The sequence below is a fragment of the Lygodium microphyllum genome, chromosome 4 (assembly GCF_053477565.2).
Source record: "Lygodium microphyllum isolate KBCC chromosome 4, Lygodium_microphyllum_v1.1.10, whole genome shotgun sequence".
NCBI classification, from domain to species: domain Eukaryota; kingdom Viridiplantae; phylum Streptophyta; class Polypodiopsida; order Schizaeales; family Lygodiaceae; genus Lygodium; species Lygodium microphyllum.
The window spans coordinates 81,283,213-81,302,023 of NC_141138.1; positions in this window are offsets into that span (position 1 = coordinate 81,283,213).

Consider the following 18,811-nt stretch of genomic DNA (forward strand, 5'->3'; position numbering starts at 1 on the left):
CACACCCCATAAGCTTCTTAGAAGCTTCTTTAAGATGCTTCTAAGGGGGCTTCCTAAGCCCCCCTTCCCACTAGATTCCCCATAAGTCCATTCCTACCCCCATTCCCCCCCCCCCCCCCCCCCCCGAGTCTTTGAAGAGAAGAGGAGGAAGCTTATAAAGCCCCCTTCCCATTAATCCCCCATAAGGCCAGCCTTTTAAAGTCTCCATTGCCGCAAGGGTGTTCACAAGAGCCCTTTTCGCGAACCCCCTCCTCTCCCGCAAAAAGGCCCAAGCTCCAACCCCTAAGGCCTTCCAAAAGCCAAATCCCACAAGCCGGTACTGCTTTTAAGGGTCCGTACTTCAAAGGAAATCTTCGCATATGGGGGAGACTGGCAAAGATCTTAAGGCTGCATACCAAGGCGAGTAATTCGTAGACCGCAAAGGCATATCAGAAGCCGAAATCACGTCTATGATGGCCCCTAAAAAGTCACAAGGCGTGCCTATAAGAGGATCATCTCCTAGTATTCATGTGGATATTTCACCGAGCCCACAAGACCAGGTTTTCTTCCTATTTTTGATTTCACATAGAAGTATTGCAATTATGCATGGTTATTTCATGGACTAGGATGCACTTATGCTTGTCAAAGCCACCTAGCTAAATGAAATTTGAAATAAATTGGTTATTTAGAATTTAGTAGAATTAACTCATGATACGAAATTGGTCATTGGTACTTTCAATGGAATGAACAAAAAAATCATAAGGTTTCTATGCATTTTAGGACCTTATTAGCAAGTTTCCTTCTGTGCATTGAAAAGTGACGAGTCTAGAACGCCTATTGCCTATCTTTACAAGGTCGAAATTATTAAAGTACACCTTTGATTAGGCATGGAAAGATTAAATCGCATGTCACATTTTTAGAAAAATCTCCTTTGTAATGATTCATTAAGGAAGTCGTTATCAACCGTAGGAAATAGCAAAGCATGGAAAAGATTCTAAGGGTTGCATGAAATAGGTTAACTCTAGCTTCAATTGGCATGAATCTCATTTAACTACGTAGTAGTTAGGAAAGGTTGCATAATGCACATTCATCATACGAAGAATTTCATTCATCAAGAGATGTGGTTAGGGAAAGGCTGCATGGTTCATTTAAGCATAAAATCTTAAAAGCTTAGTGGCATGAATCGTGAATGCAAGTCCTAGTAGGATCAATGGAAATGATGCTGTAATTTAACATGTGCTTTGGTCTTAACAAGAAAAGTTAGGGATTGTGAATCTAATTGTACGTAGAGGCAATGAATTGTGTGCTTACGAGAATTGTGTCGTAATGCAACTAGTTTTCCCCTTTTAGATCAAGTTAACATCTCTAGGAATGGTTCATCCTTGTCGCAAGACAAGTAATTTGGATCTACTAAACTACAAGGAATTTTCATAGGATGGTTCAATCGATACGATAAATACCTCAAATGCTAACTAGGTTTTAGCACGATAAAGACTCGGCTTAGTTTTGCACTTGTTACCAAGTCGAAACCCTCATACCCAAAGGTCCTGCCCACATTCACAGAATGTAGGGACAATTGGACACACTTGCAAGAAACGATCTAGGGTTTCTACCGTAAGGATCACTCTATCAAATGTTGAAACTCGGATTGAGTTGGAACCCCTAGGATCAAACATTGTCGGCCTAGTGCAATTGGGAATGGGTTGGATAAGAAGACATCCTAAACCGTGCTTCTAGTCTAATCATAATTTCGTGACCAAAAGACGCCGTTTGATGGGTGAAATGATCCCATGGAATAGATGCAACACTTGTGCAACAAGTTGCGACGTCACATGATCTTGTGGTTTGATCACAAGAGAGTTGCCAAGTTCTTGGAATGAGATTGGCAAGTTCTTGCGCAAGTTTAACTTGCAAAAGGATGAGTAGTCATCCTGTTATATCACCTTTCTTGGAAACCATTGCCAAGTTAAGAGAAATTAGGTATTTTCTTGGAAGCAAAGAATCGATCAATAATTTGGAGTGACATCGTCGCCATGATTTACTGTTAATAAAACCTAAGATATTGGTTAAGTTGGGTTAATAGGGTATGACCCTAAACCAAGGAAAAAAGGGAGAACAGACAAACCCTTGGGAATCTTGCCAAGTTGCAATTGATCCTAAATTGAATGCTGGATGCATTCGGAAAGAAGGATTCATTCCTTAGCAGTTGGCCAAATAGACGACCACTGGATTGATTGTGCTTGTAACAGTTTAGGAGCACTGTTTGCTTCAGGTTGAAGGCCTGAAGGGAGAGGCAACCTCAGTTACCCCCGACTATCTGCCTGACCCTAACCAAGGGGGTTGTTAGCCGTGCCAGGAACATGGACTGAACTCGCCGTGTGAGGTCTCTCTCCGTTGAGTGCTACTTGGAGCAGGAGGACGCTTGGGTGCTAGGGGGGGCTCTAGCTATAAATCCCTTACCTTCCGGGGCCTGCACAAGAGGACAACGTGACTCGGGATTAGATCTCGAGGCCCATATACTAGTCTATGGGTGGAATCTTGGATTAGTAATCCCTGTGGATTGCTGGATAGCCTTCGGGCAGATTATAGATATCCTTCGGGCGGATTATGAATTAACCTGCAGGCTGGACTTTATGAATGTATTCCAAAGATAAATATGATAACCTATTGAAAAGGAACTTGTTTGACATTGTTTTTCTATGTCAACTGCTAAGATTACGTGAAGGAACGAGTGTCTAACGGGCTAACTAAGGAAGCTGTTTGATGCATGTCCAACTAAATGTGGTAGGTAATTAGACAACTAAAGCAACCTTGAGGAAAGTGCGGTGGATGTGGCCATGGGCCCGTCTTACAGATGGGTGGTCTCGGTTGGCTGGGAACTTTTCTCAATCATAATGGACAGCAAGGAGCTCTTCTTAAAGGAAATGAATAGCAAGGGCGTTGACCTAGAGTTTAGATAACAACAAAAAACCCGATTTATGTTGTTTTAGGGGAACGGGATGGGACTATGCCTTATGGGCAGAGAGGTCGAGCCTTGCATCCCTCTCGTTTTCCATTCTTCTTGAACCAAGTGCACCATGAATCCGCTTCGTTCCTGGCGTTTTTGCTTAAAATAGTTCGCTTGGGGTTCGACGCTAGTTGCCGTTTAGGAAAATGACCATTAGGGGAAACCTTGATTCAGGTCGGTCCTAAGTGGGAACGGTCGGAATACTTCCGCTACGTAGCAGACGTGGAAAGTTCTAGATCACAAACCCCATAACATTCCATGGGAGTGTTGGGTGGAGCTTTCTAGACTCTCCTTCCGATGGACTGCTAAGACGTATCCTGAAGAGGAACAGGTGGACATGTTACATAGTCCCATTACCCTAAAACGGTATGAATTGGGTTATAACTTAACACTACTTAAAGGTCGGACCTTGTAAGAAGCCTCCCAGTTCTCTAGGACCACCCTTCCATAGGACGGACCCATTAGGGGTTCCGCCCACCCACTTCCCTCAATAAGAATTCTTTAGTTATATAATTAGACCCTATAACATTTATGTGCAACATTTAAAATCAACTTCCTTAATTAAGCATTTTCGGGAGTAGGGTTCGTTCGCATAACCTATGGCATTGACACAAAAACAGTTCTGACAGGTTTCTTGGAAGTGAAATTAATATTAGCATCTTAACTGAGGTACAAATCTTGCCCAAGAAGGATAATTTTTGCAATCCGTGAGGATGCATTGTCGCAGCACGTAGGGTTAAAGGTCACCACAAGGGTTTGGCTAGAAAACTGGACAAGATAGATAGAGATGTGTATTCAAGAGATAAGTAGATTATAGTGAATGTTTAAAGGTTCAAGAGGTACTTCACCGTCAATCACAGGGGTTTGAGAGAGAAGAATGTTTGGGGGTTCAAGAGCTTGGACTCCGAAGACGATAGAGATAAGAGAAGGGTTGAAGGTTTCAAGCTAAGTTCTTGAATATGTTAACAGAGCTTCCAACTGCATGTTCTTAGCAAAGATCACAAGAGTATTATCTCATGAGTTCTAACTCAAATCAAGCTTGTTTTCTTGATTGTAAGAACAATAAAAATTTACAAAATCAAGTACAATATGTTATCATGTATGATAAAAAACTCTGCATCCCATCATTCATACATGATGCCATAGCATGAATCAACTTTCCATGATTACATTCAATGTAGACTGTTAGGGACAAAATCTTATGAGTCAATTACAAGGCTTATAGAGCAAAGAGACTTGCTTCAAGAGAGCTTCAAATTGAGTTTCTGAAAAGGATAAATTACCATAGCCAAGAAATAAGAGAAAAAACTCCTCTTAATTCAACTCAAAGCATCTATGAATGATCTACAAACAGTGTTGTGCCATAGGGGCACATAATACTTGCATATTTTGACAATATGTCTTTTGTAGAGTAAGAAATGAATTAAAAGAACATTGATGTAGCTAATTCTCTAAATATGGCTGAAGATATCAACCCCAAATCAGTCTAAATATCTTCCGGAATTCACCTTTGATGATAGCATATACTTCCCCTAACACGGTGTCGGTGAGTTTGGTGTCAAAAGTCTACCATGGGGGTAAGAGACAGGAGGGTGAAGGGAGATTCAGGAAGAGGAGTAGATGGAAGAGAAGGGGCTCGAAGAAATAGAAGACGTAGAAGAAAATGCACAGAAAGAAATAGAAAATGTAGAAGAATACTAACAGAGATGAAACCTGTCAGTTTATTTCTGCATTATGAGAAGATAAGACTCTTGTAGACAAAAAGGTGTATAAAATAATACCTTTCTCTATGCTGCTCAGATTGCAAATCTAATGCTTCCATTGGCTCCAAAAGGGGAGTAAAATACCAGCACACCTGGCTAGAACTCTACCACATCACTCTCTCTTCATCTCCTACTTCAAAGTGTTGTTCACTGCCTAAAAATAGTGATTGCACATCACACGATTTCACTAGTCTTTCTTTTTACAAAAATCCTCTCAAAATAGCTAAAAGCTACATGCTTCCTTTTACATGTTATCGTAATCTAGAAGTTGTCTATAGTTTTATGGATTTTTACAAGAGATAATATCTAAAATATCAAAAATTGGCTAAAACTTGTCCAAAAATCTATTATGTTTGAACCATGGACACTAACACTAATATCTAAAGTGGCATTGGCTCTCTAGATCTATAAGGAAGCCACACTCTAAAGTTTTTCACACGATGTGCATGTAGTGGCATGACATCCATCCCCTCCTAGCCTACACATCCTCTAGCATATGCCAAAGTCTTAGGGATCTGTAGTGTCAGAAGAAGTATCTTCTGCCATGTCAATGTCTTCATCTTTTTCCTTTTCTTCTTCCTATATGTCTTCATGCTCTTGAATTATATCCAAGTATTCTAACTCATATGTTGAACTTTCTCTTCATTTGAAGAGCTTGATTATTTTTACAACTATGGGTATCTTCATGCTTGTCCCATCTATTTCAGCCAATGAATATGTGGGATTGTCATGAACGACCTTTACCACATACGGGCCAAACCAACACTTTACTATCTTCCTAGAAGCATTGTATTGATTATCTAGGCTATTGTCATAGACAAGCACCCATTTATTTTCTTGGATAGCTCTTGGCTAAAGTCAATGTTGCCTATCAAATCTTCTTTTGTTCTTTAGTCTTGCTATTTTTAACTTCTTAATAAGTGCTTGAATATCTTCAGGCCTTCTTTCTAGCTTCCATATGCGCAAAGTCAACAACTCTTCTCTATTGATGCATTCCTCCCAAGGTAGAAGACTCCATGTGAGAATAGATTCTTCAATTGGCATAATTTGTTGTTGTCCATGCATAAGTTCAACTGGTATATAGCATGTCAGTGTATTGTGAGTAGTATAGTCAGCCCATAATGCAAAAGGTAGCATTTTAGGCCATTCTTTGATCTTTCCTCTACAAGACTTTGCTAGAGCTTTGAGAATAGGTTGATGTCCTCTCTCATTTTTTCCATTGCCTTCAAGATTGTAGGCTGATGTTAAAGCCAACTTGATACCTAATTGCGCAAAGAATTTCAGTGCCTCATATTGGCATCCAATTCTCCTCTATCTGCGGTTACCTTGCCAACATAGCCATATCTAAAAAATACTTCTTCAAGCAAAAAGCGACAAACAGCTTGAGTGATCTTGGTTGTTAAAGCTTTACCTTCAACTTGATTGGTTAGATCTTCTCTTGCAAGCACTAAATAACACATATTCCATATCCCTGTAGGTATGGTTACAAGATCAATAACCCATTTATAATGTATAGACAAGGGATAAGTCGATTGTAACCATCTCGATGCTTGACCATAGAATACATTTGACACGCATAACAGGTTTCAACAAAATGCTCTATATCTCGATACATGTTCTGCCACTAGTATTTTTTCTTTGACTTTAATAAAGGTTCTCCATATACTTCTATGGCTAGCCCACAAGCTTTCATGAAATTCTTTCATTACCTGTAGTTGCAACCTTTTATTACCTAAAACTCGAATAGGTGCTCCTTTCTTCTTCTTTGCATGCTTCCATAGATGCCCATTTTTAAGAAAGAAGGCATAAGCTTTCCTCTTAATATGCTTGAACTCTTCATTAGTCCAAGTCTCTTTCTTCTTTATTGTGCTCAAATATTGGCTGATCTTCACCCAATATTCTTCATAATCTTCTTCAAGAAAATAAACTAGAACTTGAGCAATGCAATGAGCATGCTAGCTTCTAGTTGACCACCCTTCTTCCATAGATAAATCTTTGATCTTTGTTGTTGTATGCTGATTTACAGCAATACCTTTTCATGTTCTTACTGTACTTAATGCTATACCATTAAAAACATCAGCTTCACTTGCAAGTTTCATCTTTGGGTTTGTATATGCAGCAACTGAAAATGTACTTTCAGTACCCATGGAATGAAATTCAGCAAGTATAGGTTCTTTAGCTTCATCTTCTTCCATAAGCTCTTCTTCATTTTCATATCTTGCACATGGTAGCATGTCAGCAAACTGGATTCACATTTCCTACAATATGCTTTAACTCGGGGTTGAGAGATTCAATATATGCAATCCATCTTAGCATAGCAATGTCAGGTGTAGAGCAGTTGGCAATCATGCCCAAGAGTGGAAGATAATTAGTTTCTACTACTTGAAAGCACCAACAAAGTATTCACAATCACACTTTAATGTTGTTAAAACTCCCCACAATTCCCTTTTTACTTGTGCATACCTTCTTTGACATTGATTGAGAACCTTTGCTCCAAAACGAATTGCATACATGTTGCCTTCAAGGTCTTCTTGGCCAAGAGCCCATCCTATCCCAATGGGACTTGTATCCACAGTAAAGATGATAGATTGACCATTTGAATAATCGGCCCTTTTGAGAGTGGAAGTTGAAATTAAATTCTTTAGTTTGCGTACAGTGAGAGTATGCTCTTTCCTCCAAGAGAATCTTTGGCCTTTTCTTAATAATTGATATAGATTTTTGGCTACATGAGAAAAATGTGGTATCCATACGAGATAGAATACACATGTGCCAAGAAATCTTCTCACCTTTGAAATATTTGTGCATTTTTCTTTCATTATGTTGATGGCATCTATCTTGATTGGTGAAGGTTTGCATCCATAGGGGCCACACAGATGTTCAACCACTAGGACTTATTCTACTCAAAAAATCGACTTAGCTCCAAAAAGGGTAAGATGTACCTCTTCTAGCCTTGTCAAAATCCTATCACAATCATGAATATGGTTAGCTACAAATGTCATGTAGCCATCTTTGTCAAGCTCCTCATTCTTTTCATTGACTTAACATCCCATGATAGGCACATCATCAAGAAATGGAAGAGTAAGTTGTGGAATAAAGTCCCTTAAGACTTTGTGCATGCCATTCATCATATGGGCTACGGAGTTTGTTGCACCTTGTGGTAGACTGCACATGCGGACCAATCCAAGAGGTGTCTTCATTAAGGTAATATCTGGGCTTGCTAATGAAAGATGAAATTCGCCATATCTTGAATATAGGTTGCCCATAGAATAAATTGCTCTACCTACAAAAGCTTCAGCAAACACGTCAAAAATTGGACCCACACCAACATTTCAGATTGTGACACGATTAACATGCTGTAGATCTTGAATGAATCGTAAGGATCCATTTTTCTTGGCACGGTAAACCATTGATTTGAGTAAGGTGTTGAAGAAGGTTCTAAAATCTTCATTTTGAACTTCTCATTTAGAAGTTCCAATAATTTGAGAAAATGCGCCCTTGGAACGGGAATGGGCTTGAGGTTCTAAGGCACATGTGGGACCGTAAAAATGACCATAGGAGCCACAATATTTGGATCCACATAGCTTATTTCACTTGGCTAAAATGCAAAAGATTTTCCATGTTTCATTAGCATTTGCATAAAAGAGTTTTTTTCGATTAGCGAAAGGAAATAATTTTGACCTATTTTCAGCTCTTTTATACTTTTAGATGTAAACTTGTGACCAATGTTGGAAGGATCATGAAGAATTGGCCGATTTGCTGCCCTATCAACCAGCCCTTCACTTTCAGGAGGCAGTGGGACTTCCACAAGCTTGACTTTCTTTTCCACCATCTTGCATTTTGTCTCCACTTTCCCTTCAATCTTGTCGAGTAAACCAATGTCTTCTTGCTCAACAAATTCTTGAATTGTTTGATAAAAATCCAATGTACATACTTCTATGGACTAATTTTCTGCTTGATCTTCTATATGAGCAGCTGTATATATTTCAGTCAATGTGTCAGTAGTAATCAATCCAAAAAAAATGCCCTAAATATCTTCATTTTCAGCCATCATGTCATAATTTTTCCACATCCTTTTTACATGACATAAATATTTTCTTTTAGCTATAGTCACGGGTAGAAGAGACTTATAAAAGCCCATATTATTGGTTGTATATACATACATATTTGCTAGAGACAGTTTCTATAGCATAAGGAGCTTCAATCTTTTTACATGATGCACTGCCATAGCCTCCTTTTACAGTAGTGTAGCCTGAAAACCCTTAAATTCTCGGGCATTAGGAGACAAATGATAATCACGCAGTGGATTTCTGTTTCAATGATGGTTAACACACACAGTAAGAAATTGGACAGCTTGTTCATTATCCTTGCTTTGGATTCGAGCATAGGAAGAACCATCATCAAGAGCTTTTGTTTCCAAGAAGGCTTCAGAAATGTAAGGTTGCCCAAGAATCATAGGGTAACTACAAGAGTCTTGAAAAAAAAAGTGAAAATTATCTTTTATGTCTCCAATAGTTACATGCACATTAGGACACGTAGCATATAACTCTCTACAAGAGTTGTTTGCAGCTCTCATTTGCCAACCTAGATCAACATCTATAGGCCATCCGCCGCTTTCATAGAGACTCCTTGCCATGGCATTTATCTTAGAACCATGGTCTAAGAGTGCAATACATGGTGTTTCTTTTTCTCCAATTTTGACGACTGTCTCCATTGTTGCTCTTGCCCAATGTGTATGGGAGTAATGAGTTCTTGGAATGAATTGGGCTTCATCATCATCATGCATGTGCTGTAGACGACCTTCTTTTTGAGAGGGGACCTGCCCAACTGGTTTGGACCAACCGACTATTACATTTTTAGCCTTCACTTCTTTAATTTTTGCATCCATGCTTTCTTTATCTTCAGCTTCAATTGCTGTAATTAACTCTTCAATTGCTTCAAGCTGAATTCCTTGTAGTCAGCTTCTCTTCATCTTGTACAAAGACTCGAATAGCTTGCCAAAAAGCATGCACTATTTCTTCAGTATCATCACAAATATAATGTCTTTTTATTTTGATTACATTATTAATTATATCATGAAATTCACGTTTGAAAACTTTGAGAATTTCACCTAAGGTGAACTCGATTTTACCTCCTAGAACTAATTCTTCTAGAACTCATTTGAGATCGGTTGCAGAATCTATGTCAGACTGCAATTTGTAGCCTGGCTGCTTGCATTTCTTCTTTCCTTCAATCTTCTTTGTTTGTGGCACATCTTCCATCTCTTGATCTGGGGTTACATTTTCAACAAGCTTTGGTTGTTCAGGCATTCTTCTAGTTACTCATTTCAGAGGGCCAGAAGAGGAAGGCCCTGGGTCATCTTCTCTTTTCTTCAATCAAGACTTCTTTATGATTGACATCAGCCAAATATGCAAAGTCAAAAAAAGAATCTACTGGTTCTTTCCAACTTGTTATTCTTCGAATGCTTTGAGTGGCGTTAGTCGAATCATCTTTGGCTACTTTGCCACGTTCCATTTGATCTAATGCCTGCATCCATACTTTAGATTGCACATTAGCTCTACATGTTTTTAAATTTGATTTAGTTGGCTCAATTTTCAGCCCATAGGTAGCTGCATCAATCGATGTGTAGGCATTCTTTACAATTAAATCTTTTAATCTTTTCTTCATTTCAACATTGCCAAAATTTGGCTCCAGTGGAAGACCAATTTTAGCTGCATGAAATTTTCTGTCTTTCCAAAAGACGAGATTTTGTGCTTTATCCTCAAGGAAGGCAGAACACTCCCTCTTGTCATATTGTTGATTGTCACACCAAATACAACACCTCTTATAGCCTTCTCGCATGGGTCTTTGAGTTGATGATCGTCCTCGTTCTTCAACTTTAACATCCATTTTCTCCACCTTGGAACAAATTTTTGTAAGATTTAGATGAAGGTCATGCATGCTTTTAATGAGTTCATCCATGATATCATTTTTAGAAGGAATAGAAGAAGAAAGTGTTGGCTGATTAGTTAAAGAAATAGGGGATTTTGAAGGTGGAACAAGCTCCATCAATGGAGTTGTTGAAGTTGAAGTAGAGCCTAATATTAGTTGTATCCGCTCTCTTTGAGCAATCATGTTAACTGTGTCAGTAACATCTATCCATGCAGTCTTGACTCCTAATTTGGAGGTAGCATCTTCTTGGTGATCAACAAGCTTCTCTTGCAAAATGGGATTTGCAGCCCTAAGGAATAATTCAATATTCTGACCTTCCATACTTTGTTGGTCTTCAGGATCAAGTTGTCCAAATTTACTTTCAAACTCATGGTGTAAAGATGTTGCAGCTAAACCTTTGTTGGGTTTCTCAGCCCAATTAGTGAAACTTTTCTTCATCATCAGGCTAGAGTCTTCTAAGAAGAATTTTTCGTGTAGGGCATTTTTGAATGTAGCCCAATCCGCATGTCACTGAAAAAGACCATGGATTCTTTCTTGAATACCATGCTTGGTTAGTTTGGCAAAATAGTGACTCCATGCATGTTGCACTACACCAAAGAAGAGCATTTTCTCAACATACAAGCAAATGAAAATAGAGACATTTTGACCATTAAGTTGTTTTAATTCCCACCTAACTTCCTCTAGGGCCTTGATAGCTCTGGAATCAATCTTCTCTTCATCTTGCCTTTGTTGTTGTTGTTGTAACATTTGGATTTGTTGTTGCTGAGTCTGTTGTAGTATGTGCACCAACTGTTGTAGCATATCTCCTGAATAATCCCCCCATCTTGGAGTTCTCTTACACCGACCTTCACATCAGATTAACCAATGATACAGCACGTAGGGTTGAAGGTCACCATAGGGTTTTGGCAAGAAAACTGGACAAGATAGATAGAGATGTATCTTTGAGAGATAAGTAGATTATTGTGAATGTTTAAAGGTTCAAGAGGTACTTCACGATCAATCACAGGGGTTTGAGAGAGAAGAATGTATGGGGGTTCAAGAGCTTAGACTCCGGAGATGGTAGAGATAAGAGAAAGGTTGAAGGTTTCAAGGCAATTCTTAAATATGTTAATAGAGCTTCCAACTGTATGTTCTTAGCAAAGATCACAAGAGTATTATCTCATAAGTTCTAACTCAAATCAAGCTTGTTTTCTTGACTGTAAGAGCAATAAAAATTTATAAAATCAAGTACAATATGTTTTCATGTATCATAAAGAACTCTGCATCCCATCATTCATACATTATGCCATAGCATGAATCAACTTTCCATGATTACATTCAATGTAGATTACTAGGGACAAAAGATTATGAGCCAATTACAAGGCTTGTAGAGCAAAGAGACTTGCTTCAAGAGAGCTTCAAATTGAGTTCCTAACAAGGATAAGTTACCACAGCCAAGAAATAAGAGAAAACACTCCTCTTAATTCAACTCAAAGTATCTATGAATGATCTACAAACATTGCCGTGCCATAGGGGCACATAATACTTTCATAGTTTGACAAGATGTCTTCTGTAGAGTAAGAAATGAATTAAAAGAGCATTGGTGTAGCTAATTATTTGAATATGGCTGGAGATATCAGCCCAAATATCTTCCAGAATTCACCTTTGATGATAGCATAAACTTTCCCTAACACAGTATCGGTGCGCTTGGTGTCAAAAGTCTACCACAGGGGTAAGAGACAAAAAGATGAAGGGAGATTTAGGAAGAGGAATAGATGGAAGAGAAGGGGCTCAAAGAAATAGAAGACATAGAAGAATATTCATAGAAAGAAATAGAAAATGTAGAAGAATACTAACAGAGATGAAATCTATCAGTTTATTTCTATATTATGAGAAGATAAAACTCTTGTAGACAAAAAGGTGTATAAAATAATACCTTCCTCTATGTTGCTCATATTGCAATTTTGATGCTTCCATTGGCTCCAAAAGGGGGGTAAAATATCAGCACACCTGGCTAGCCAAATCACTCCCTCTTCATCTCCCACTTTAGAGTGCTGTTCATTGCCTGAAAACATCGATCGCGCGTCACACAATTTTACTAATCTTTCTTTTTACATAAAATCCTCTCAAAATAGCTGAAAGCTACATTCTTTCTTTTACATGTAATCCTAATCTACAAGTTGTCTATATTTTTATGGATTTTCACAAGAGATAATATCTAAAATATCAAAATTTGACTAAAACTTGTCCAAAAATCTAATATTTTTGAAGCATGGACACTAACACTAATGCCTAAAGTGGCATTGGCTCTCTAGATCTATAAGGAAGATGCACTCAAGAGTTTTTCACATGATATGTGCATAGTGGTATGGCAGTGTCTTATTTTCTCAAAGTTTTTGCCCTTGTACTAGTAACAGGGCCTCGAGAATCTATCTCGAGTCATGCAGATAATTTGAGTAGGACCCGATAGCAGAAAATTTATAGCTAGAGTCCCCCCTTGGCATCCAAGCGTCCTCCTACGTTCAAACCAACTCACTGAGAGACCTCTCATTGCTGTTTTGGTCCATGTTCCTATCATGCCTATTTAAGAACCCCCTTGACAAGGGTTGGCGACTAGTTGGGGGTAGTTTGGTACATCCTCAAAGAGTTCAACATGATTCATTATTCCCATTTCTTTTATGATTTTGGGGTCATCCTAAATTTACAATCACAAACAATGGTGAAGGCGAGTGCTCGGGCATTTGCTAATAAGGTGGAGTTTTCCTCTTTCAGCACTTAGCGTTTACCCTTCATGGGTCTTTCTTGCCTTGGGGACAGTTTCCATGACCTTCTGAGGGATAAAGAATACCCTTGTTTCTGACCTCATTCCCATGTGATATGACCGAGCAGTTACAATATTGGATTTGTATCCGGATGGTAGCGGCCCTAATTTGCTAGCATTTAGTCAAAGGTTCTTGTCTTGGGGATACGACACTTGAGTTTTCTTGTATTGACATTGAGTTGTATCATGGTTAAAGGTGATATCTCCAAGGTTGTTTTGGAATGATCAGGACCAATTGTAGGATAGAGACCAATGAGTGGTTTACTTATCTCAAGGTCAATCTATGATTGTAACAATAGTTAAACTTATTTACATTTAAACCCTAAAAAAGTCGAAATAAGCCCTAGCCTTACGTGTCATATAGGATTCATCTATCAAACTACCTTAAGAAATTAAGTTTACCAATTCATATGTGCATCTTGTATCTATCTTAAAGATGAATCCCTAGCAGGGCAACTGAAACTATCCATGATGCCACGCAATCTAGATGCAAGTCTTTCCTAAGATGATGATGCAATGTGGAGCTTCTACTATTGGGAATTCATTTCAATGCACTTATGAAAATCATAAATAGAGACTTGTATTTTTCTTTGTGTGAGGAACATGAAATCATCAAGCCTAATGAAAATGTGAGCTACTTCTCTTTAAAGGTTTATAGGAGCCTAATACTCGGCGTAGTATTGCAATAACCCATACATACTTAACCATTTTCGTGGCAAGTCAAGATTTCCGTCAAATTTTGGTGGTTCAATTTTTTTGAGAAGAAACTTCTTCTTCTGTGTCTCTGCCGAGCCTAGCGTGAAAATTGGGTTCTGCAGTTGGGATTGTATCTGATTACCAAATATAACCTTCGTGTTATGATCGCATTTACACATCTCTTCACAACGCAGCTGAATGCGCAGTTTCTTTTTTATCAATACTATGCAACAAATCAAATGAGCATAAAATTCTTATTTAACCATAGTGAAGCGTAAGCCTCAAGTACAATTATTCAGAAATAGATAGAGATTGACTGGGATGATTTTCTTTTCAAGAGTTACATCAATGACAAATTAATAATTCTCTATTGGATTTAGGTATAGGGACAGAATAGTAATATGGATTGGGGGAATGGATTATCAGGAAGTGAAAAGTCATGGAAAGTTCAGGAAATCCCTATTTTTGATAGCCATAATGTTCGTTTCAAACCATTACTTCAATTTTATTTGCTGGCAAGACTTTGACCACCTCCCCATATATATAGCAATTCTATTCTACTTGTCGGCATTTGATATGTAGGATCAAGTTCACACAAGCCTCATAGAAGATGAATAACTTGATGATCTTCAAGTCCTTCAACTAGTTTAGCCTCTTCAGATTATTTTGAAGATAGGTGAGTCGATTGGTGTCTATGTAGCAGTAACCAACCCTCCAAATCAAACGCCTTTCCACATACAACGGCAAGGAGTTGTAGAGCTGATCTAGGATCCCCATCATGTCGTATCGCTTGTGATAACTTGAAGATTTCATAGCCATCCTGAACATGATATGGAATATGAGGAACCTACTCCATGCCTCGGCAACAATCCACAAGTAAAAGGAAAAATATTTTATAGTGAAAACATCACTTCAATCTTCCTGACCTATCCTAATTGTTTTATTCATTGGTTGGTTCTGATACCAATTGTAACATGCCCACCTAATGGCTATCCAAGCACGTTATTGTGGCCCATTGAGAAGCGATTCTAAACGTTGCTGATCGTGTAATATTTCTGTTGATAATATTTCTAACCCGCGTGATACTCATGCAAGGGAATTCCAGCATAAAAAATATTGACAGTGCGATTTTCAAATTATACATGAAGTATCCTGATCTCCATTTGCATAAACAAGACAAAAGAAAAAAAAACCCGTTTAGTTACATGTGAACTTACTCTTGGTAGGAGGCCAAAAGGATAATTGATGGATATATGGCAAATTTTTTTAATTTAGCCTTCTTCCCCCAAGCTGAAGGCCGTGCTGGAGGGGAGGGAGTGAGGCACAGATGACTAAGCTCGTTTGCTGGAGCTCCTGGAAGGGATATAGCCATGCACTAAGCCGCATGGGGGGAGGGAGGTCCCTCTCCCTACCCTATAAAAACCCCTTATGGGGGGTGGGGGAGTACATGTCGAGTCGTGGAGAAGCATACGCTTCCAACCATGTCGAGAGAGAGAGAGTGGAGAGCATCATCGCTGTGAGGAAGCGATCAGGCATAGGGAAGAAAGACGCCACCTGCAGCCTCAGCCGCCACCAGAAGTCGATGTCGCCGCTGCCAACCATCCGCCATCCGCCATCGCCGATTGGAGTCTGAACCAGCTGCCGCCTTCCTTTTCCCTCCATGTGGTTATACCACGCTTTCAGAAGATTCAAGAAGCTTCTTGAAAGTTTTTAAGGGCCTCCTCCAAAGCCCCCCTTCCTGTGGGGTTCCACCCAAGGCCCTTTAAAAACTCATTTACCCTGGAAATTAAGCCCCTTTTCCCCCCTTGGGTTCCCCACAAGCTCTCATTAGCCCGGGTTTCTAAACCCCTTCCCATGGCCCCTTTCCTATTGCCCTCTCAAGTGGGTTTATATAACCCCAACCCCCCTCCCCCAATTAAACCCTTTTTCCCCTTTTTCATTCCACAAAGTCCATCTATAGCTCTCTTCCTTGGGCTTTCATAGGCCTTATCAAGCAAATTTTAACCCCGGGTCTTTAAGCACTTTTTTTTAATGGCATTTCCACAAGGTTTTAACCCCGAGTTTCCTTTTAAAAACCCTTCCCACACAAGTTCTTTAAAGGCTCCTATGGCATTCCCACACCAGTTCATTTAGAACCCCTGGTTTCCTTTTAAAAGCCTTCCATTTCAAGTCTTTTAAATCCATTCTCTACTTCGAGGAGGCAGCCTTTAAGGTCTTCTAAAGCCCGATTATGAAAGATGGCCAAGGAAGCCAAATCACAAAGGGAGTTTTGCGTGTGAAGGAGACGGCCAAGATCATAAGTCTGCATCCAAGGCAAAAAGGTCGAATTCGCAATGGCCCCTAAAAAAGCACAAGGCGCAACCGCATGAGGATCATCTCCTAACATCCATGTGGACATTTCACCACAAGTCCAGGTTTTCTTCCTAATTTTTAATTTACGTCATAATATTTCAATTGTCCATGGATCGTTTATGGAAATAGGATGCACTTTTCGATTGAAATACTTTGGCTGAATTTAAGAAATTAGCTTACGATCAAAGAATTGGTCATTTGTATTTTTCAAATAAACGAATGAGAAAAGAGCATAAGATCTCTATGCATTCCTAGCAAGTGGTTTTTTATGCATTGCAAAGTAACGAATTTAGATCAACTAATTCCCATCTTTACAAGTCGAAATTATGGTAGTACACTTCGATTATGCATGGAAAGAATAAATCACATGTCACATTATTAGACATCTTTTCTTTGAAGTGATTCATTAAAGAAGGTTGGTAATAATCGTAGGAATTTGCAAGGCATGGAAATGACTCTAGGGCTGCATGAAGTAGATTAATCTCTAGGAAATTGACATAAATCTCAATCAATTACGTAAGTAGTTACGAAAGGTTGTGTAAATTCAACATGCAAATAATTCATTCAGAAATGAAACTAGAAAAAGGCTGCATGGTTTGTTTTAAACATATAACCCTAAAGCTTAGTAGCATGAATCTTGATTGCATGTTGTAGAAGGATAAATAGGAATTATGCCATAACTTAACTTATGCTTTGATCTTAACTAGAAAAGTTAGGGTTTGTAAATCTACTCATACGTAGGCAATAAATCCTGTGATTACGAAAATGGTATCGTAAATATCTTTAGGAATAGACAAGTAAATTGGTTTAACCTAATCACCTAAAATGCGAGGGACTCACTTAGGAATGGTTAAATCGATGCAACATATCCCAAAGTGCTAACTAGGGTTTAGCACATTGAGGACGTGACCTAGTCGCGCTTATTGCCAAGTTGAAAGTCTCGTATCCCTAAAGACCTACCCACATTCACGGAATGTAGGGACAATAGGACATATTTGCAAGAAACGATCTACGGTTTCTATCCTAAGGATCACTCGCTAAAGAGATGAAGCTCGGATTGAGTTGGAACCGTAGGACCGACAATGTTGGCCTAGTGCAATTAGGAACGGATTGTTATGAAGACACCCTAACCCTGTTCCCTATCTAATCATGGTTTCATGATTAGAAGACGCCATCCGATGGGTAAAATAGTCCCATAGTTTTGATGCAACACTTGTGCAACAAGTTGCAGAGTTGCATGATCTTGTGATTTGATCACAAGGGAATGGCCAATTCCTCGGAATAAGATTGACAGATACTTGCGCAAGTTTATCTTGCAAGAGGATGAGTAATCATCTTGACATAGCACCGTTCTTGGGAAAAGTGACCAAGATAAGGGGATTAGATAATTGCTTGGAAGCAAAAGACCAATCAATAAATTGGAATAACATATTTACTGCTAAAAGAACTTAAGGTATTGGTTAAGTTGGGGTACGCCCCTAACCCAAGGACATAAGGGTTAACAAACAAACCCTTGGGAATCTTGTCAAGTCACAATTGATCCCGGATTGAATGCTGAATGCATTCGGAAAGAAGGATGCACTCCTTAGCAGTTGGCCAAAATAACAACCACTGGAAATGATTATGCTTGTAACAGTTTAGAGAACACTGTTTGCTTTGTTTACTCAAAGAATTAAAGGATGAAAAGATATCTAATGCTTCAGATTGAAGGCCTGAAGGGAGAGGCACCCTCAGTTACCCTGGACTTTTTTCTTGACCCTAACCAGGGGGGTTGTTAACCGCGCTGGGAAGGTGGAGCAAACCCGCCGCGAGAGGTCTCTCTGTTGAGCGCTACTTGGAGCAAGAGGACGCTTGGGTGCCAGGGGGCTTTGGCCATAAATCCCTCACCTTCCGAGCCCTGCACAAGATGCCAACGTGACTCGCGATTGGATCTCGAGGCCCGCATACTAGTCTACCGGCGGAATCTTAGATTAGTAATCCCTGAGGATTGCTGGATAGCCTTCGGGCGGATTATGAATAAGCCTACGGGCTGGACTTTATAAATGTATTCCAAGATAAATATGATAAGATGTTGAAAATGAACTTGTTTGACATTGCTTTTCTATGTCAAGTGCTATGATTACGTGAAGAAACCGGTGCCAAATGGACTAACTAAGGAAGCTATTTGATGCATGTCCAACTAAATGTGGTAGGTAATTAGACAACTAAAACAACCTGAGGAAAGTGCGATGGATGTGGCCATGGGTGTGTCCTACAGATAGGTGGTCCCGGTTGGCCGGAAACTTT